The sequence below is a fragment of the Scyliorhinus torazame genome, chromosome 9, assembly GCF_047496885.1.
Source record: "Scyliorhinus torazame isolate Kashiwa2021f chromosome 9, sScyTor2.1, whole genome shotgun sequence".
NCBI lineage: Eukaryota > Metazoa > Chordata > Chondrichthyes > Carcharhiniformes > Scyliorhinidae > Scyliorhinus > Scyliorhinus torazame.
In genome coordinates, this window is record NC_092715.1 from 189,857,632 (window position 1) to 189,877,279 (window position 19,648).

Below are 19,648 nucleotides of genomic sequence, written 5' to 3' on the forward strand. Positions count from 1 at the left end.
GCCCGGCCCTCGGCAGCCCCGTCCTCGGCAGCCCGGCCCTCGGCCAGCCCCGTCTTCGGCATCCCTGTCCTCGGTGAGCGGCCCTCGGCAGCCCGGCCCTCGGCAGTCCGGCCCTCTGGCAGCCCGGCCCTCGGCAGCCCGGCCCTCGGCAGCCCGGCCCTCGGCAGCCCGGCCCTCGCAGCACGGCCCTCGGCAGCACGGCCCTCGGCAGCCCGGCCCTCGGCAGCCCGGCCTCTGCAGCCCGGTCCTCGGCAGCCCGGCCTCGGCGAGCGGCCGTCTGCAGCCCAGCCCTCGGCACCCCGGTCCTCGGCGAGCGGCCCTCGGCAGCCCGGCCCTCGGCAGCCCGGCTCTCGGCAGCCCCGGTCCTCGGCGAGCGGCCCTCGGCAGCCCGGCCCTCGGCAGCCCGGCTCTCGGCAGCCCGGCCCTCGGCAGCCCGGCTCTCGGCAGCCCGCCCTCGGCAGCCCGGCCCTCGGCAGCCCGGCCCTCGGCAGCCCGGCCCTCGGCAAGCCCGGTCCTCGGCGAGCGGCCCTCGGCAGCCCGGCCCCGGCAGCCCGGCCCTCGGCAGCCCGGCCCTCGGCAGCCCGGCCCTCGGCAGCCCCGGCCCTCGGCAGCCCGGCCCCTCGGCAGCCCGGTCCTCGGCAGCCCGGCCCTCGGCAGCCCGGCTCTCGGCAGCCCGGTCCTCGGCGAGCGGCCCTCGGCAGCCCGGCCATCGGCAGCCCGGCCCTCGGCAGCCCGGCCCTCGGCAGCCCGGCCCTCGGCAGCCCGGCCCTCGGCAGCCCGGCCCTCGGCAGCCCGGCCCTCGGCACGCCCGGCCCCTCGGCAGCCCGGCCCTCGGCAGCCCGGTCCTCGGCAGGCCCGGTCCTCGGCAGCCCGGCCCTCGGCAGCCCGGCCCTCGGCAGCCCGGCCCTCGGCAGCCCGGCCCTCGGCAGCCCGGCCCTCGGCAGCCCGGCCCTCGGCAGCCCGGCCCCTCGGCAGCCCGGCCCTCGGCAGGCCCGGTCCTCGGCGAGCGGCCCTCGGCAGCCCGGTCCTCGGCAGCCTGGCCCTCGGCAGCCCTGCCCTCGGCAGCCCGGCCCTCGGCAGCCCGGCCCTCGGCAGCCCGGCCCTCGGCAGCCCCGTCCTCGGCAGCCCGGCTCTCGGCAGCCCGGCCCTCGGCAGCCTGGTCCTCGGCAGCCCGGTCCTCGGCGAGCGGCCCTCGGCAGCCCGGCCCTCGGCAGCCCGGCTCTCGGCAGCCCGGTCCTCGGCGAGCGGCCCTCGGCAGCCCGGCCCTCGGCAGCCCGGCCCTCGGCAGCCCGGCCCTGGGCAGCACGGCCCTCGGCAGCCCGGCCCTCGGCAGCCCGGCCCTCGGCAAGCCCGGCCCTCGGCGAGCGGCCCTCGGCAGCCCGGCCCTCGGCAGCCCGGCCCCTCGGCAGCCCGGCCCTCGGCAGCCCGGTCCTCGGCGAGCGGCCCTCGGCAGCCCGGCCCTCGGCAGCCCGGCCCTCGGCAGCCCGGCCCTCGGCAGCCCGGTCCTCGGCGAGCGGCCCTCTGCAGCCCGGTCCTCGGCAGCCCCGTCCTCGGCAGCCCGGCCCTCGGCAGCCCCGTCTTCGGCAGCCCGGTCCTCGGCGAGCGGCCTCTGCAGCCCGGTCCTCGGCAGCCCCGTCCTCGGCAGCCCGGCCCTCGGCAGCCCGGTCCTCGGCAGCCCCGTCCTCGGCAGCACGGCCCTCGGCAGCCCCGTCTTCGGCAGCCCGGCCCTCGGCAGCACGGCCCTCGGCAGCCCGGCCCTCGGCAGCCCGGTCCTCGGCGAGCGGCCCTCTGCAGCCCGTCCTCGGCAGCCCCGTCCTCGGCAGCCCGGCCCTCGGCAGCCCCGTCTTCGCAGCCCGGTCCTCGGTGAGCGGCCCTCGGCAGCACGGCCCTCGGCAGCACGGCCCTCGGCAGCCCGGTCCTCGGCAGCCGGTCCTCGGCAGCCCGGCCCTCGGCAGCCCCGTCTTCGGCAGCCCGGTCCTCGGTGAGCGGCCCTCGGCAGCACGGCCCTCGGCAGCACGGCCCTCGGCAGCACGGCCCTCGGCAGCCCGGCCCTCGGCAGCCCGGCCCCCTCGGCGAGCGGCCCTCGGCAGCCCGGCCCTCGGCAACCCGGCCCTCGGCAGCCCGGCCCTCGGCAGCCCGCCTCTGCAGCCCGGTCCTCGGCAGCCCGGCCCTCGGCGAGCGGCCCTCTGCAGCCCGGCCCTCGGCACCCCGGTCCTCGGCGAGCGGCCCTCGGCAGCCCGGCCCTCGGCAGCCCGGCTCTCGGCAGCCCGGCCCTCGGCAGCCCGGCTCTCGGCAGCCCGGCTCTCGGCAGCCCGGCCCTCGGCAGCCCGGCTCTCGGCAGCCCGGCCCTCGGCAGCCCGGCCCTCGGCAGCCGGTCCTCGGCGAGCGTGCCTCGGCAGCCCGGCCATCGGCAGCCCGGCCCTCGGCAGCCCGGCCCTCGGCAGCCCGGCCCTCGCAGCCCGGTCCTCGGCGAGCGGCCCTCGGCGGCGGCCCTCGGCAGCCCGTCCTCGGCGAGCGGCCCTCGGGCCAGCCCGGTCCTCGGCAGCCCGGCCCTCGGCAGCCCGGCCCTCGGCAGCCCGGTCCTCGGCGAGCGGCCCTCGGCAGGCCCGGCCCTCGGCAGCCCCGTCCTCGGCAGCCCGGCCCTCGGCAGCCCCGTCTTCGGCATCCCTGTCCTCGGTGAGCGGCCCTCGGCAGCCCGGCCCTCGGCAGTCCGGCCCTCGGCAGCCCCGGCCCTCGGCAGCCCGGCCCTCGGCAGCCGGCCCCTCGGCAGCCCGGCCCTCGGCATCACGGCCCTCGGCAGCACGGCCCTCGGCAGCCCGGCCCCTCGGCAGCCCGGCCTCTGCAGCCCGGTCCTCGGCAGCCCGGCCCTCGGCGAGCGGCCGTCTGCAGCCCAGCCCTCGGCACCCCGGTCCTCGGCGAGCGCCCTCGGCAGCCCCGGCCCTCGGCAGCCGGCTCTCGGCAGCCCGGTCCTCGGCGAGCGGCCCTCGGCAGCCCGGCCCCTCGGCAGCCCGGCTCTCGGCAGCCCGGCCCTCGGCAGCCCGGCTCTCGGCAGCCCGGCCCTCGGCAGCCCGGCCCTCGGCAGCCCGGCCCTCGGCAGCCCGGTCCTCGGCGAGCGGCCCTCGGCGAGCGGCCCTCGGCAGCCCGGCCCCGGCAGCCCGGCCTCGGCAGCCCGGCCCTCGGCAGCCCGGCCCTCGGCAGCCCGGCCCTCGGCAGCCCGGCCTCGCAGCCCGGTCCTCGGCAGCCCGGCCTCGGCAGCCCGGCTCTCGGCAGCCCGGTCCTCGGCGAGCGGCCCTCGGCAGCCCGGCCATCGGCAGCCCGGCCCTCGGCAGCCCGGCCCTCGGCAGCCCGGCCCTCGGCAGCCCGGCCCTCGGCAGCCCGGCCCTCGGCAGCCCGGCCCTCGGCAGCCCGGCCCTCGGCAGCCCGCCCTCGGCAGCCCGGCCCTCGGCAGCCCGGCCCTCGGCAGCCCGGCCCTCGGCAGCCCGGCCCTCGGCAGCCCGGCCCTCGGCAGCCCGGTCCTCGGCGAGCGGCCCTCGGTAGCCCGGTCCTCGGCAGCCTGGCCCTCGGCAGCCCTGCCCTCGGCAGCCCGGCCCTCGGCAGCCCGGCCCTCGGCAGCCCGGCCCTCGGCAGCCCCGGCCCTCGGCAGCCCCGTCCTCGGCAGCCCGGCTCTCGGCAGCCCGGCCCTCGGCAGCCTGGTCCTCGGCAGCCCGGTCCTCGGCGAGCGGCCCTCGGCAGCCCGGCCCTCGGCAGCCCGGCTCTCGGCAGCCCGGTCCTCGGCGAGCGGCCCTCGGCAGCCCGGCCCTCGGCAGCCCGGCCCTCGGCAGCCCGGCCCTGGGCAGCACGGCCCTCGGCAGCCCGGCCCTCGGCAGCCCGGCCCTCGGCATCCCGGTCCTCGGCGAGCGGCCCTCGGCAGCCCGGCCATCGGCAGCCCGGCCCTCGGCAGCCCGGCCCTCGGCAGCCCGGCCCTCGGCAACCTGGTCCTCGGCAGCCCGGTCCTCGGCAGCCCGGCCCTCGGCAGCCCGGCCCTCGGTAGCCCGGTCCTCGGCAGCCTGGCCCTCGGCAGCCCTGCCCTCGGCAGCCCGGCCCTCGGCAGCCCGGCCCTCGGCAGCCCGGCCCTCGGCAGCCCCGTCCTCGGCAGCCCGGCTCTCGGCAGCCCGGCCCTCGGCAGCCTGGTCCTCGCAGCCCGGTCCTCGGCGAGCGGCCCTCGGCAGCCCGGCCCTCGGCAGCCCGGCTCTCGGCAGCCCGGTCCTCGGCGAGCGGCCCTCGGCAGCCCGGCCCTCGGCAGCCCGGCCCTCGCAGCCCGGCCCTGGGCAGCACGGCCCTAGGCAGCCCGGCCCTCGGCAGCCCGGCCCTCGGCAGCCCGGCCCTCGGCAGCCCGGCCCTCGGCAGCCCGGTCCTCGGCGAGCGCCCCGCAGCCCGCCCTCGCAGCCCGGCCCTCGGCAGCCCGGCCCTCGCAGCCCGGCCCTCGGCCGCCGGTCCTCGGCGAGCGGCCCTCTGCAGCCCCGTCCTCGGCCAGCCCGGCCCTCGGCAGCCCCGTCTTCGGCAGCCCGGTCCTCGGCGAGCGGCCCTCTGCAGCCCGGTCCTCGGCAGCCCCGTCCTCGGCAGCCCGGCCCTCGGCAGCCCGGTCCTCGGCAGCCCCGTCCTCGGCAGCCCGGCCCTCGGCAGCCCCGTCTTCGGCAGCCCGGCCCTCGGCAGCACGGCCCTCGGGCAGCCCGGCCCTCGGCAGCCCGGTCCTCGGCGAGCGGCCCTCTGCAGCCCGGTCCTCGGCAGCCCCGTCCTCGGCAGCCCGGCCCTCGGCAGCCCCGTCTTCGGCAGCCCCGGTCCTCGGTGAGCGGCCCTCGGCAGCACGGCCCTCGGCAGTACAGGCCCTCGGCAGCCCGGTCCTCGGCAGGCCCGGTCCTCGGCAGCCGGCCCTCGGCAGCCCCGTCTTCGGCAGCCACGGTCCTCGGTGAGCGGCCCTCGGCAGCACGGCCCTCGGCAGCCCGGCCCTCGGCAGCCCGGCCCTCGGCGACGCGGCCCTCGGCAGCCCGGCCCTCGGCAACCCGGCCCTCGGCAGCCCGGCCCTCGGCAGCCCGGCCTCTGCAGCCCGGTCCTCGGCAGCCCGGCCCTCGGCGAGCGGCCCTCTGCAGCCCGGCCCTCGGCACCCCCGGTCCTCGGCGAGCGGCCCTCGCAGCCCGGCCCTCGGCAGCCCGGCTCTCGGCAGCCCGGCCCTCGGCGAGCGGCCCTCGGCAGCCCGGCCCTCGGCAGCCCGGCTCTCGGCAGCCCTGCTCTCGGCAGCCCGGCCCTCGGCAGCCCGGCTCTCGGCAGCCCGGCCCTCGGCAGCCCGGCCCTCGGCAGCCCGGTCCTCGGCGAGCGTGCCTCGGCAGCCCGGCCATCGGCAGCCCGGCCCTCGGCAGCCCGGCCCTCGGCAGCCCGGCCCTCGGCAGCCCGGCCCTCGGCAACCCGGCCCTCGGCAGCCCGGCCCTCGGCAGCCCGGCCCTCGGCAGCCCGGCCCTCGGCAGCCCGGCCCTCGGCAGCCCGGCCCTCGGCAGCCCGGCCCTCGGCAGCCCGGCCCTCGGCAGCCCGGCCCTCGGCAGCCCGGCCCTCGGCAGCCCGGCCCTCGGCAGCCCGGCCCTCGGCAGCCCGGCCCTCGGCAGCCAGGCCCTCGGCAGCCCGGCCCTCGGCAGCCCGGCCCTCGGCAGCCGGCCCTCGGCAGCCCGGCCCTCGGCAGCCCGGCCCTCGGCAGCCCGGCCCTCGGCAGCCCGGCCCTCGGCAGCCCGGCCTCGGCAGCCCGGTCCTCGGCGAGCGGCCCTCGGTAGCCCGGTCCTCGGCAGCCTGGCCCTCGGCAGCCCGGCCCCTCGGCAGCCCGGCCCTCGCCAGCCCGGCCCTCGGCAGCCCGGCCCTCGGCAGCCCCGTCCTCGGCAGCCCGGCTCTCGGCAGCCCGGCCCTCGGCAGCCTGGTCCTCGGCAGCCCGGTCCTCGGCGAGCGGCCCCTCGGCAGCCCGGCCCTCGGCAGCCCGGCTCTCGGCAGCCCGGTCCTCGGCGAGCTGCCCTCGGCAGCCCGGCCCTCGGCAGCCCGGCCCTCGGCAGCCCGGCCCTGGGCAGCACGGCCCTCGGCAGCCCGGCCCTCGGCAGCCCAGCCCTCGGCAGCCCGGTCCTCGGCGAGCGGCCCCGGCAGCCCGGCCCTCGGCAGCCCGGCCCTCGGCAGCCCGGCCCTCGGCAGCCCGGCCCTCGGCAGCCCGGCCCTCGGCAGCCCGGTCCTCGGCAGCCCGGCCCCCGGCAGCCCGGTCCTCGGCAGCCCGGTCCTCGGCAGCCCGGCCCTCGGCAGCCCGGTCCTCGGCGAGCGGCCCTCGGCAGCCCGGCCCTCGGCAGCCCGGCCCTCGGCAGCCCGGCCCTCGGCAACCCGGTCCTCGGCAGCCCGGTCCTCGGCAGCCCGGCCCTCGGCAGCCCGGTCCTCGGCGAGCGGCCCTCGGCGAGCAGCCCTCGGCAGCCCGGTCCTCGGCGAGCGGCCCTCGGCAGCCCGGTCCTCGGCAGCCCGGCCCTCGGCAGCCCGGCCCTCGGCAGCCCGGTCCTCGGCGAGCGGCCCTCGGCAGCCCGGCCCTCGGCAGCCCCGTCCTCGGCAGCCCGGCCCTCGGCAGCCCCGTCTTCGGCATCCCTGTCCTCGGTGAGCGGCCCTCGGCAGCCCGGCCCTCGGCAGTCCGGCCCTCGGCAGCCCGGCCCTCGGCAGCCCGGCCCTCGGCAGCCCGGCCCTCGGCATCACGGCCCTCGGCAGCACGGCCCTCGGCAGCCCGGCCCTCGGCAGCCCGGCCTCTGCAGCCCGGTCCTCGGCAGCCCGGCCCTCGGCGAGCGGCCGTCTGCAGCCCAGCCCTCGGCACCCCGGTCCTCGGCGAGCGGCCCTCGGCAGCCCGGCCCTCGGCAGCCCGGCTCTCGGCAGCCCGGTCCTCGGCGAGCGGCCCTCGGCAGCCCGGCCCTCGGCAGCCCGGCTCTCGGCAGCCCGGCCCTCGGCAGCCCGGCTCTCGGCAGCCCGGCCCTCGGCAGCCCGGCCCTCGGCAGCCCGGCCCTCGGCAGCCCGGCCCTCGGCAGCCCGGCCCTCGGCAGCCCGGCCCCCGGCAGCCCGGTCCTCGGCAGCCCGGTCCTCGGCAGCCCGGCCCTCGGCAGCCCGGTCCTCGGCGAGCGGCCCTCGGCAGATCGGCCCTCGGCAGCCCGGCCCTCGGCAGCCCGGCCCTCGGCAGCCCGGCCCTGGGCAGCACGGTCCTCGGCAGCCCGGCCCTCGGCAGCCCGGTCCTCGGCGAGCGGCCCTCGGCGAGCGGCCCTCGGCAGCCCGGTCCTCGGCGAGCGGCCCTCGGCAGCCCGGTCCTCGGCAGCCCGGCCCTCGGCAGCCCGGCCCTCGGCAGCCCGGTCCTCGGCGAGCGGCCCTCGGCAGCCCGGCCCTCGGCAGCCCCGTCCTCGGCAGCCCGGCCCTCGGCAGCCCCGTCTTCGGCATCCCTGTCCTCGGTGAGCGGCCCTCGGCAGCCCGGCCCTCGGCAGTCCGGCCCTCGGCAGCCCGGCCCTCGGCAGCCCGGCCCTCGGCAGCCCGGCCCTCGGCAGCCCGGCCCTCGGCAGCACGGCCCTCGGCAGCACGGCCCTCGGCAGCCCGGCCCTCGGCAGCCCGGCCTCTGCAGCCCGGTCCTCGGCAGCCCGGCCCTCGGCGAGCGGCCGTCTGCAGCCCAGCCCTCGGCACCCCGGTCCTCGGCGAGCGGCCCTCGGCAGCCCGGCCCTCGGCAGCCCGGCTCTCGGCAGCCCGGTCCTCGGCGAGCGGCCCTCGGCAGCCCGGCCCTCGGCAGCCCGGCTCTCGGCAGCCCGGCCCTCGGCAGCCCGGCTCTCGGCAGCCCGGCCCTCGGCAGCCCGGCCCTCGGCAGCCCGGCCCTCGGCAGCCCGGCCCTCGGCAGCCCGGTCCTCGGCGAGCGGCCCTCGGCAGCCCGGCCCCGGCAGCCCGGCCCTCGGCAGCCCGGCCCTCGGCAGCCCGGCCCTCGGCAGCCCGGCCCTCGGCAGCCCGGCCCTCGGCAGCCCGGTCCTCGGCAGCCCGGCCCTCGGCAGCCCGGCTCTCGGCAGCCCGGTCCTCGGCGAGCGGCCCTCGGCAGCCCGGCCATCGGCAGCCCGGCCCTCGGCAGCCCGGCCCTCGGCAGCCCGGCCCTCGGCAGCCCGGCCCTCGGCAGCCCGGCCCTCGGCAGCCCGGCCCTCGGCAGCCCGGCCCTCGGCAGCCCGGCCCTCGGCAGCCCGGTCCTCGGCAGCCCGGTCCTCGGCAGCCCGGCCCTCGGCAGCCCGGCCCTCGGCAGCCCGGCCCTCGGCAGCCCGGCCCTCGGCAGCCCGGCCCTCGGCAGCCCGGCCCTCGGCAGCCCGGCCCTCGGCAGCCCGGCCCTCGGCAGCCCGGTCCTCGGCGAGCGGCCCTCGGCAGCCCGGTCCTCGGCAGCCTGGCCCTCGGCAGCCCTGCCCTCGGCAGCCCGGCCCTCGGCAGCCCGGCCCTCGGCAGCCCGGCCCTCGGCAGCCCCGTCCTCGGCAGCCCGGCTCTCGGCAGCCCGGCCCTCGGCAGCCTGGTCCTCGGCAGCCCGGTCCTCGGCGAGCGGCCCTCGGCAGCCCGGCCCTCGGCAGCCCGGCTCTCGGCAGCCCGGTCCTCGGCGAGCGGCCCTCGGCAGCCCGGCCCTCGGCAGCCCGGCCCTCGGCAGCCCGGCCCTGGGCAGCACGGCCCTCGGCAGCCCGGCCCTCGGCAGCCCGGCCCTCGGCAGCCCGGCCCTCGGCGAGCGGCCCTCGGCAGCCCGGCCCTCGGCAGCCCGGCCCTCGGCAGCCCGGCCCTCGGCAGCCCGGTCCTCGGCGAGCGGCCCTCGGCAGCCCGGCCCTCGGCAGCCCGGCCCTCGGCAGCCCGGCCCTCGGCAGCCCGGTCCTCGGCGAGCGGCCCTCTGCAGCCCGGTCCTCGGCAGCCCCGTCCTCGGCAGCCCGGCCCTCGGCAGCCCCGTCTTCGGCAGCCCGGTCCTCGGCGAGCGGCCCTCTGCAGCCCGGTCCTCGGCAGCCCCGTCCTCGGCAGCCCGGCCCTCGGCAGCCCGGTCCTCGGCAGCCCCGTCCTCGGCAGCACGGCCCTCGGCAGCCCCGTCTTCGGCAGCCCGGCCCTCGGCAGCACGGCCCTCGGCAGCCCGGCCCTCGGCAGCCCGGTCCTCGGCGAGCGGCCCTCTGCAGCCCGGTCCTCGGCAGCCCCGTCCTCGGCAGCCCGGCCCTCGGCAGCCCTGTCTTCGGCAGCCCGGTCCTCGGTGAGCGGCCCTCGGCAGCACGGCCCTCGGCAGCACGGCCCTCGGCAGCCCGGTCCTCGGCAGCCCGGTCCTCGGCAGCCCGGCCCTCGGCAGCCCCGTCTTCGGCAGCCCGGTCCTCGGTGAGCGGCCCTCGGCAGCACGGCCCTCGGCAGCACGGCCCTCGGCAGCACGGCCCTCGGCAGCCCGGCCCTCGGCAGCCCGGCCCTCGGCGAGCGGCCCTCGGCAGCCCGGCCCTCGGCAACCCGGCCCTCGGCAGCCCGGCCCTCGGCAGCCCGGCCTCTGCAGCCCGGTCCTCGGCAGCCCGGCCCTCGGCGAGCGGCCCTCTGCAGCCCGGCCCTCGGCACCCCGGTCCTCGGCGAGCGGCCCTCGGCAGCCCGGCCCTCGGCAGCCCGGCTCTCGGCAGCCCGGCCCTCGGCAGCCCGGCTCTCGGCAGCCCGGCTCTCGGCAGCCCGGCCCTCGGCAGCCCGGCTCTCGGCAGCCCGGCCCTCGGCAGCCCGGCCCTCGGCAGCCCGGTCCTCGGCGAGCGTGCCTCGGCAGCCCGGCCATCGGCAGCCCGGCCCTCGGCAGCCCGGCCCTCGGCAGCCCGGCCCTCGGCAGCCCGGTCCTCGGCGAGCGGCCCTCGGCGAGCGGCCCTCGGCAGCCCGGTCCTCGGCGAGCGGCCCTCGGCAGCCCGGTCCTCGGCAGCCCGGCCCTCGGCAGCCCGGCCCTCGGCAGCCCGGTCCTCGGCGAGCGGCCCTCGGCAGCCCGGCCCTCGGCAGCCCCGTCCTCGGCAGCCCGGCCCTCGGCAGCCCCGTCTTCGGCATCCCTGTCCTCGGTGAGCGGCCCTCGGCAGCCCGGCCCTCGGCAGTCCGGCCCTCGGCAGCCCGGCCCTCGGCAGCCCGGCCCTCGGCAGCCCGGCCCTCGGCAGCCCGGCCCTCGGCATCACGGCCCTCGGCAGCACGGCCCTCGGCAGCCCGGCCCTCGGCAGCCCGGCCTCTGCAGCCCGGTCCTCGGCAGCCCGGCCCTCGGCGAGCGGCCGTCTGCAGCCCAGCCCTCGGCACCCCGGTCCTCGGCGAGCGGCCCTCGGCAGCCCGGCCCTCGGCAGCCCGGCTCTCGGCAGCCCGGTCCTCGGCGAGCGGCCCTCGGCAGCCCGGCCCTCGGCAGCCCGGCTCTCGGCAGCCCGGCCCTCGGCAGCCCGGCTCTCGGCAGCCCGGCCCTCGGCAGCCCGGCCCTCGGCAGCCCGGCCCTCGGCAGCCCGGTCCTCGGCGAGCGGCCCTCGGCGAGCGGCCCTCGGCAGCCCGGCCCCGGCAGCCCGGCCCTCGGCAGCCCGGCCCTCGGCAGCCCGGCCCTCGGCAGCCCGGCCCTCGGCAGCCCGGCCCTCGGCAGCCCGGTCCTCGGCAGCCCGGCCCTCGGCAGCCCGGCTCTCGGCAGCCCGGTCCTCGGCGAGCGGCCCTCGGCAGCCCGGCCATCGGCAGCCCGGCCCTCGGCAGCCCGGCCCTCGGCAGCCCGGCCCTCGGCAGCCCGGCCCTCGGCAGCCCGGCCCTCGGCAGCCCGGCCCTCGGCAGCCCGGCCCTCGGCAGCCCGGCCCTCGGCAGCCCGGCCCTCGGCAGCCCGGCCCTCGGCAGCCCGGCCCTCGGCAGCCCGGCCCTCGGCAGCCCGGCCCTCGGCAGCCCGGTCCTCGGCGAGCGGCCCTCGGTAGCCCGGTCCTCGGCAGCCTGGCCCTCGGCAGCCCTGCCCTCGGCAGCCCGGCCCTCGGCAGCCCGGCCCTCGGCAGCCCGGCCCTCGGCAGCCCGGCCCTCGGCAGCCCCGTCCTCGGCAGCCCGGCTCTCGGCAGCCCGGCCCTCGGCAGCCTGGTCCTCGGCAGCCCGGTCCTCGGCGAGCGGCCCTCGGCAGCCCGGCCCTCGGCAGCCCGGCTCTCGGCAGCCCGGTCCTCGGCGAGCGGCCCTCGGCAGCCCGGCCCTCGGCAGCCCGGCCCTCGGCAGCCCGGCCCTGGGCAGCACGGCCCTCGGCAGCCCGGCCCTCGGCAGCCCGGCCCTCGGCATCCCGGTCCTCGGCGAGCGGCCCTCGGCAGCCCGGCCATCGGCAGCCCGGCCCTCGGCAGCCCGGCCCTCGGCAGCCCGGCCCTCGGCAACCTGGTCCTCGGCAGCCCGGTCCTCGGCAGCCCGGCCCTCGGCAGCCCGGCCCTCGGTAGCCCGGTCCTCGGCAGCCTGGCCCTCGGCAGCCCTGCCCTCGGCAGCCCGGCCCTCGGCAGCCCGGCCCTCGGCAGCCCGGCCCTCGGCAGCCCCGTCCTCGGCAGCCCGGCTCTCGGCAGCCCGGCCCTCGGCAGCCTGGTCCTCGGCAGCCCGGTCCTCGGCGAGCGGCCCTCGGCAGCCCGGCCCTCGGCAGCCCGGCTCTCGGCAGCCCGGTCCTCGGCGAGCGGCCCTCGGCAGCCCGGCCCTCGGCAGCCCGGCCCTCGGCAGCCCGGCCCTGGGCAGCACGGCCCTCGGCAGCCCGGCCCTCGGCAGCCCGGCCCTCGGCAGCCCGGCCCTCGGCAGCCCGGCCCTCGGCAGCCCGGTCCTCGGCGAGCGGCCCTCGGCAGCCCGGCCCTCGGCAGCCCGGCCCTCGGCAGCCCGGCCCTCGGCAGCCCGGTCCTCGGCGAGCGGCCCTCTGCAGCCCCGTCCTCGGCAGCCCGGCCCTCGGCAGCCCCGTCTTCGGCAGCCCGGTCCTCGGCGAGCGGCCCTCTGCAGCCCGGTCCTCGGCAGCCCCGTCCTCGGCAGCCCGGCCCTCGGCAGCCCGGTCCTCGGCAGCCCCGTCCTCGGCAGCCCGGCCCTCGGCAGCCCCGTCTTCGGCAGCCCGGCCCTCGGCAGCACGGCCCTCGGCAGCCCGGCCCTCGGCAGCCCGGTCCTCGGCGAGCGGCCCTCTGCAGCCCGGTCCTCGGCAGCCCCGTCCTCGGCAGCCCGGCCCTCGGCAGCCCCGTCTTCGGCAGCCCGGTCCTCGGTGAGCGGCCCTCGGCAGCACGGCCCTCGGCAGCACGGCCCTCGGCAGCCCGGTCCTCGGCAGCCCGGTCCTCGGCAGCCCGGCCCTCGGCAGCCCCGTCTTCGGCAGCCCGGTCCTCGGTGAGCGGCCCTCGGCAGCACGGCCCTCGGCAGCCCGGCCCTCGGCAGCCCGGCCCTCGGCGAGCGGCCCTCGGCAGCCCGGCCCTCGGCAACCCGGCCCTCGGCAGCCCGGCCCTCGGCAGCCCGGCCTCTGCAGCCCGGTCCTCGGCAGCCCGGCCCTCGGCGAGCGGCCCTCTGCAGCCCGGCCCTCGGCACCCCGGTCCTCGGCGAGCGGCCCTCGGCAGCCCGGCCCTCGGCAGCCCGGCTCTCGGCAGCCCGGCCCTCGGCGAGCGGCCCTCGGCAGCCCGGCCCTCGGCAGCCCGGCTCTCGGCAGCCCTGCTCTCGGCAGCCCGGCCCTCGGCAGCCCGGCTCTCGGCAGCCCGGCCCTCGGCAGCCCGGCCCTCGGCAGCCCGGTCCTCGGCGAGCGTGCCTCGGCAGCCCGGCCATCGGCAGCCCGGCCCTCGGCAGCCCGGCCCTCGGCAGCCCGGCCCTCGGCAGCCCGGCCCTCGGCAACCCGGCCCTCGGCAGCCCGGCCCTCGGCAGCCCGGCCCTCGGCAGCCCGGCCCTCGGCAGCCCGGCCCTCGGCAGCCCGGCCCTCGGCAGCCCGGCCCTCGGCAGCCCGGCCCTCGGCAGCCCGGCCCTCGGCAGCCCGGCCCTCGGCAGCCCGGCCCTCGGCAGCCCGGCCCTCGGCAGCCCGGCCCTCGGCAGCCAGGCCCTCGGCAGCCCGGCCCTCGGCAGCCCGGCCCTCGGCAGCCCGGCCCTCGGCAGCCCGGCCCTCGGCAGCCCGGCCCTCGGCAGCCCGGCCCTCGGCAGCCCGGCCCTCGGCAGCCCGGCCCTCGGCAGCCCGGTCCTCGGCGAGCGGCCCTCGGTAGCCCGGTCCTCGGCAGCCTGGCCCTCGGCAGCCCGGCCCTCGGCAGCCCGGCCCTCGCCAGCCCGGCCCTCGGCAGCCCGGCCCTCGGCAGCCCCGTCCTCGGCAGCCCGGCTCTCGGCAGCCCGGCCCTCGGCAGCCTGGTCCTCGGCAGCCCGGTCCTCGGCGAGCGGCCCTCGGCAGCCCGGCCCTCGGCAGCCCGGCTCTCGGCAGCCCGGTCCTCGGCGAGCTGCCCTCGGCAGCCCGGCCCTCGGCAGCCCGGCCCTCGGCAGCCCGGCCCTGGGCAGCACGGCCCTCGGCAGCCCGGCCCTCGGCAGCCCAGCCCTCGGCAGCCCGGTCCTCGGCGAGCGGCCCCGGCAGCCCGGCCCTCGGCAGCCCGGCCCTCGGCAGCCCGGCCCTCGGCAGCCCGGCCCTCGGCAGCCCGGCCCTCGGCAGCCCGGTCCTCGGCAGCCCGGCCCCCGGCAGCCCGGTCCTCGGCAGCCCGGTCCTCGGCAGCCCGGCCCTCGGCAGCCCGGTCCTCGGCGAGCGGCCCTCGGCAGCCCGGCCCTCGGCAGCCCGGCCCTCGGCAGCCCGGCCCTCGGCAACCCGGTCCTCGGCAGCCCGGTCCTCGGCAGCCCGGCCCTCGGCAGCCCGGTCCTCGGCGAGCGGCCCTCGGCGAGCAGCCCTCGGCAGCCCGGTCCTCGGCGAGCGGCCCTCGGCAGCCCGGTCCTCGGCAGCCCGGCCCTCGGCAGCCCGGCCCTCGGCAGCCCGGTCCTCGGCGAGCGGCCCTCGGCAGCCCGGCCCTCGGCAGCCCCGTCCTCGGCAGCCCGGCCCTCGGCAGCCCCGTCTTCGGCATCCCTGTCCTCGGTGAGCGGCCCTCGGCAGCCCGGCCCTCGGCAGTCCGGCCCTCGGCAGCCCGGCCCTCGGCAGCCCGGCCCTCGGCAGCCCGGCCCTCGGCATCACGGCCCTCGGCAGCACGGCCCTCGGCAGCCCGGCCCTCGGCAGCCCGGCCTCTGCAGCCCGGTCCTCGGCAGCCCGGCCCTCGGCGAGCGGCCGTCTGCAGCCCAGCCCTCGGCACCCCGGTCCTCGGCGAGCGGCCCTCGGCAGCCCGGCCCTCGGCAGCCCGGCTCTCGGCAGCCCGGTCCTCGGCGAGCGGCCCTCGGCAGCCCGGCCCTCGGCAGCCCGGCTCTCGGCAGCCCGGCCCTCGGCAGCCCGGCTCTCGGCAGCCCGGCCCTCGGCAGCCCGGCCCTCGGCAGCCCGGCCCTCGGCAGCCCGGCCCTCGGCAGCCCGGCCCTCGGCAGCCCGGCCCCCGGCAGCCCGGTCCTCGGCAGCCCGGTCCTCGGCAGCCCGGCCCTCGGCAGCCCGGTCCTCGGCGAGCGGCCCTCGGCAGATCGGCCCTCGGCAGCCCGGCCCTCGGCAGCCCGGCCCTCGGCAGCCCGGCCCTGGGCAGCACGGTCCTCGGCAGCCCGGCCCTCGGCAGCCCGGTCCTCGGCGAGCGGCCCTCGGCGAGCGGCCCTCGGCAGCCCGGTCCTCGGCGAGCGGCCCTCGGCAGCCCGGTCCTCGGCAGCCCGGCCCTCGGCAGCCCGGCCCTCGGCAGCCCGGTCCTCGGCGAGCGGCCCTCGGCAGCCCGGCCCTCGGCAGCCCCGTCCTCGGCAGCCCGGCCCTCGGCAGCCCCGTCTTCGGCATCCCTGTCCTCGGTGAGCGGCCCTCGGCAGCCCGGCCCTCGGCAGTCCGGCCCTCGGCAGCCCGGCCCTCGGCAGCCCGGCCCTCGGCAGCCCGGCCCTCGGCAGCCCGGCCCTCGGCAGCACGGCCCTCGGCAGCACGGCCCTCGGCAGCCCGGCCCTCGGCAGCCCGGCCTCTGCAGCCCGGTCCTCGGCAGCCCGGCCCTCGGCGAGCGGCCGTCTGCAGCCCAGCCCTCGGCACCCCGGTCCTCGGCGAGCGGCCCTCGGCAGCCCGGCCCTCGGCAGCCCGGCTCTCGGCAGCCCGGTCCTCGGCGAGCGGCCCTCGGCAGCCCGGCCCTCGGCAGCCCGGCTCTCGGCAGCCCGGCCCTCGGCAGCCCGGCTCTCGGCAGCCCGGCCCTCGGCAGCCCGGCCCTCGGCAGCCCGGCCCTCGGCAGCCCGGCCCTCGGCAGCCCGGTCCTCGGCGAGCGGCCCTCGGCAGCCCGGCCCCGGCAGCCCGGCCCTCGGCAGCCCGGCCCTCGGCAGCCCGGCCCTCGGCAGCCCGGCCCTCGGCAGCCCGGCCCTCGGCAGCCCGGTCCTCGGCAGCCCGGCCCTCGGCAGCCCGGCTCTCGGCAGCCCGGTCCTCGGCGAGCGGCCCTCGGCAGCCCGGCCATCGGCAGCCCGGCCCTCGGCAGCCCGGCCCTCGGCAGCCCGGCCCTCGGCAGCCCGGCCCTCGGCAGCCCGGCCCTCGGCAGCCCGGCCCTCGGCAGCCCGGCCCTCGGCAGCCCGGCCCTCGGCAGCCCGGTCCTCGGCAGCCCGGTCCTCGGCAGCCCGGCCCTCGGCAGCCCGGCCCTCGGCAGCCCGGCCCTCGGCAGCCCGGCCCTCGGCAGCCCGGCCCTCGGCAGCCCGGCCCTCGGCAGCCCGGCCCTCGGCAGCCCGGCCCTCGGCAGCCCGGTCCTCGGCGAGCGGCCCTCGGCAGCCCGGTCCTCGGCAGCCTGGCCCTCGGCAGCCCTGCCCTCGGCAGCCCGGCCCTCGGCAGCCCGGCCCTCGGCAGCCCGGCCCTCGGCAGCCCCGTCCTCGGCAGCCCGGCTCTCGGCAGCCCGGCCCTCGGCAGCCTGGTCCTCGGCAGCCCGGTCCTCGGCGAGCGGCCCTCGGCAGCCCGGCCCTCGGCAGCCCGGCTCTCGGCAGCCCGGTCCTCGGCGAGCGGCCCTCGGCAGCCCGGCCCTCGGCAGCCCGGCCCTCGGCAGCCCGGCCCTGGGCAGCACGGCCCTCGGCAGCCCGGCCCTCGGCAGCCCGGCCCTCGGCAGCCCGGCCCTCGGCGAGCGGCCCTCGGCAGCCCGGCCCTCGGCAGCCCGGCCCTCGGCAGCCCGGCCCTCGGCAGCCCGGTCCTCGGCGAGCGGCCCTCGGCAGCCCGGCCCTCGGCAGCCCGGCCCTCGGCAGCCCGGCCCTCGGCAGCCCGGTCCTCGGCGAGCGGCCCTCTGCAGCCCGGTCCTCGGCAGCCCCGTCCTCGGCAGCCCGGCCCTCGGCAGCCCCGTCTTCGGCAGCCCGGTCCTCGGCGAGCGGCCCTCTGCAGCCCGGTCCTCGGCAGCCCCGTCCTCGGCAGCCCGGCCCTCGGCAGCCCGGTCCTCGGCAGCCCCGTCCTCGGCAGCACGGCCCTCGGCAGCCCCGTCTTCGGCAGCCCGGCCCTCGGCAGCACGGCCCTCGGCAGCCCGGCCCTCGGCAGCCCGGTCCTCGGCGAGCGGCCCTCTGCAGCCCGGTCCTCGGCAGCCCCGTCCTCGGCAGCCCGGCCCTCGGCAGCCCTGTCTTCGGCAGCCCGGTCCTCGGTGAGCGGCCCTCGGCAGCACGGCCCTCGGCAGCACGGCCCTCGGCAGCCCGGTCCTCGGCAGCCCGGTCCTCGGCAGCCCGGCCCTCGGCAGCCCCGTCTTCGGCAGCCCGGTCCTCGGTGAGCGGCCCTCGGCAGCACGGCCCTCGGCAGCACGGCCCTCGGCAGCACGGCCCTCGGCAGCCCGGCCCTCGGCAGCCCGGCCCTCGGCGAGCGGCCCTCGGCAGCCCGGCCCTCGGCAACCCGGCCCTCGGCAGCCCGGCCCTCGGCAGCCCGGCCTCTGCAGCCCGGTCCTCGGCAGCCCGGCCCTCGGCGAGCGGCCCTCTGCAGCCCGGCCCTCGGCACCCCGGTCCTCGGCGAGCGGCCCTCGGCAGCCCGGCCCTCGGCAGCCCGGCTCTCGGCAGCCCGGCCCTCGGCAGCCCGGCTCTCGGCAGCCCGGCTCTCGGCAGCCCGGCCCTCGGCAGCCCGGCTCTCGGCAGCCCGGCCCTCGGCAGCCCGGCCCTCGGCAGCCCGGTCCTCGGCGAGCGTGCCTCGGCAGCCCGGCCATCGGCAGCCCGGCCCTCGGCAGCCCGGCCCTCGGCAGCCCGGCCCTCGGCAGCCCGGTCCTCGGCGAGCGGCCCTCGGCGAGCGGCCCTCGGCAGCCCGGTCCTCGGCGAGCGGCCCTCGGCAGCCCGGTCCTCGGCAGCCCGGCCCTCGGCAGCCCGGCCCTCGGCAGCCCGGTCCTCGGCGAGCGGCCCTCGGCAGCCCGGCCCTCGGCAGCCCCGTCCTCGGCAGCCCGGCCCTCGGCAGCCCCGTCTTCGGCATCCCTGTCCTCGGTGAGCGGCCCTCGGCAGCCCGGCCCTCGGCAGTCCGGCCCTCGGCAGCCCGGCCCTCGGCAGCCCGGCCCTCGGCAGCCCGGCCCTCGGCAGCCCGGCCCTCGGCATCACGGCCCTCGGCAGCACGGCCCTCGGCAGCCCGGCCCTCGGCAGCCCGGCCTCTGCAGCCCGGTCCTCGGCAGCCCGGCCCTCGGCGAGCGGCCGTCTGCAGCCCAGCCCTCGGCACCCCGGTCCTCGGCGAGCGGCCCTCGGCAGCCCGGCCCTCGGCAGCCCGGCTCTCGGCAGCCCGGTCCTCGGCGAGCGGCCCTCGGCAGCCCGGCCCTCGGCAGCCCGGCTCTCGGCAGCCCGGCCCTCGGCAGCCCGGCTCTCGGCAGCCCGGCCCTCGGCAGCCCGGCCCTCGGCAGCCCGGCCCTCGGCAGCCCGGTCCTCGGCGAGCGGCCCTCGGCGAGCGGCCCTCGGCAGCCCGGCCCCGGCAGCCCGGCCCTCGGCAGCCCGGCCCTCGGCAGCCCGGCCCTCGGCAGCCCGGCCCTCGGCAGCCCGGCCCTCGGCAGCCCGGTCCTCGGCAGCCCGGCCCTCGGCAGCCCGGCTCTCGGCAGCCCGGTCCTCGGCGAGCGGCCCTCGGCAGCCCGGCCATCGGCAGCCCGGCCCTCGGCAGCCCGGCCCTCGGCAGCCCGGCCCTCGGCAGCCCGGCCCTCGGCAGCCCGGCCCTCGGCAGCCCGGCCCTCGGCAGCCCGGCCCTCGGCAGCCCGGCCCTCGGCAGCCCGGCCCTCGGCAGCCCGGCCCTCGGCAGCCCGGCCCTCGGCAGCCCGGCCCTCGGCAGCCCGGCCCTCGGCAGCCCGGTCCTCGGCGAGCGGCCCTCGGTAGCCCGGTCCTCGGCAGCCTGGCCCTCGGCAGCCCTGCCCTCGGCAGCCCGGCCCTCGGCAGCCCGGCCCTCGGCAGCCCGGCCCTCGGCAGCCCGGCCCTCGGCAGCCCCGTCCTCGGCAGCCCGGCTCTCGGCAGCCCGGCCCTCGGCAGCCTGGTCCTCGGCAGCCCGGTCCTCGGCGAGCGGCCCTCGGCAGCCCGGCCCTCGGCAGCCCGGCTCTCGGCAGCCCGGTCCTCGGCGAGCGGCCCTCGGCAGCCCGGCCCTCGGCAGCCCGGCCCTCGGCAGCCCGGCCCTGGGCAGCACGGCCCTCGGCAGCCCGGCCCTCGGCAGCCCGGCCCTCGGCATCCCGGTCCTCGGCGAGCGGCCCTCGGCAGCCCGGCCATCGGCAGCCCGGCCCTCGGCAGCCCGGCCCTCGGCAGCCCGGCCCTCGGCAACCTGGTCCTCGGCAGCCCGGTCCTCGGCAGCCCGGCCCTCGGCAGCCCGGCCCTCGGTAGCCCGGTCCTCGGCAGCCTGGCCCTCGGCAGCCCTGCCCTCGGCAGCCCGGCCCTCGGCAGCCCGGCCCTCGGCAGCCCGGCCCTCGGCAGCCCCGTCCTCGGCAGCCCGGCTCTCGGCAGCCCGGCCCTCGGCAGCCTGGTCCTCGGCAGCCCGGTCCTCGGCGAGCGGCCCTCGGCAGCCCGGCCCTCGGCAGCCCGGCTCTCGGCAGCCCGGTCCTCGGCGAGCGGCCCTCGGCAGCCCGGCCCTCGGCAGCCCGGCCCTCGGCAGCCCGGCCCTGGGCAGCACGGCCCTCGGCAGCCCGGCCCTCGGCAGCCCGGCCCTCGGCAGCCCGGCCCTCGGCAGCCCGGCCCTCGGCAGCCCGGTCCTCGGCGAGCGGCCCTCGGCAGCCCGGCCCTCGGCAGCCCGGCCCTCGGCAGCCCGGCCCTCGGCAGCCCGGTCCTCGGCGAGCGGCCCTCTGCAGCCCCGTCCTCGGCAGCCCGGCCCTCGGCAGCCCCGTCTTCGGCAGCCCGGTCCTCGGCGAGCGGCCCTCTGCAGCCCGGTCCTCGGCAGCCCCGTCCTCGGCAGCCCGGCCCTCGGCAGCCCGGTCCTCGGCAGCCCCGTCCTCGGCAGCCCGGCCCTCGGCAGCCCCGTCTTCGGCAGCCCGGCCCTCGGCAGCACGGCCCTCGGCAGCCCGGCCCTCGGCAGCCCGGTCCTCGGCGAGCGGCCCTCTGCAGCCCGGTCCTCGGCAGCCCCGTCCTCGGCAGCCCGGCCCTCGGCAGCCCCGTCTTCGGCAGCCCGGTCCTCGGTGAGCGGCCCTCGGCAGCACGGCCCTCGGCAGCACGGCCCTCGGCAGCCCGGTCCTCG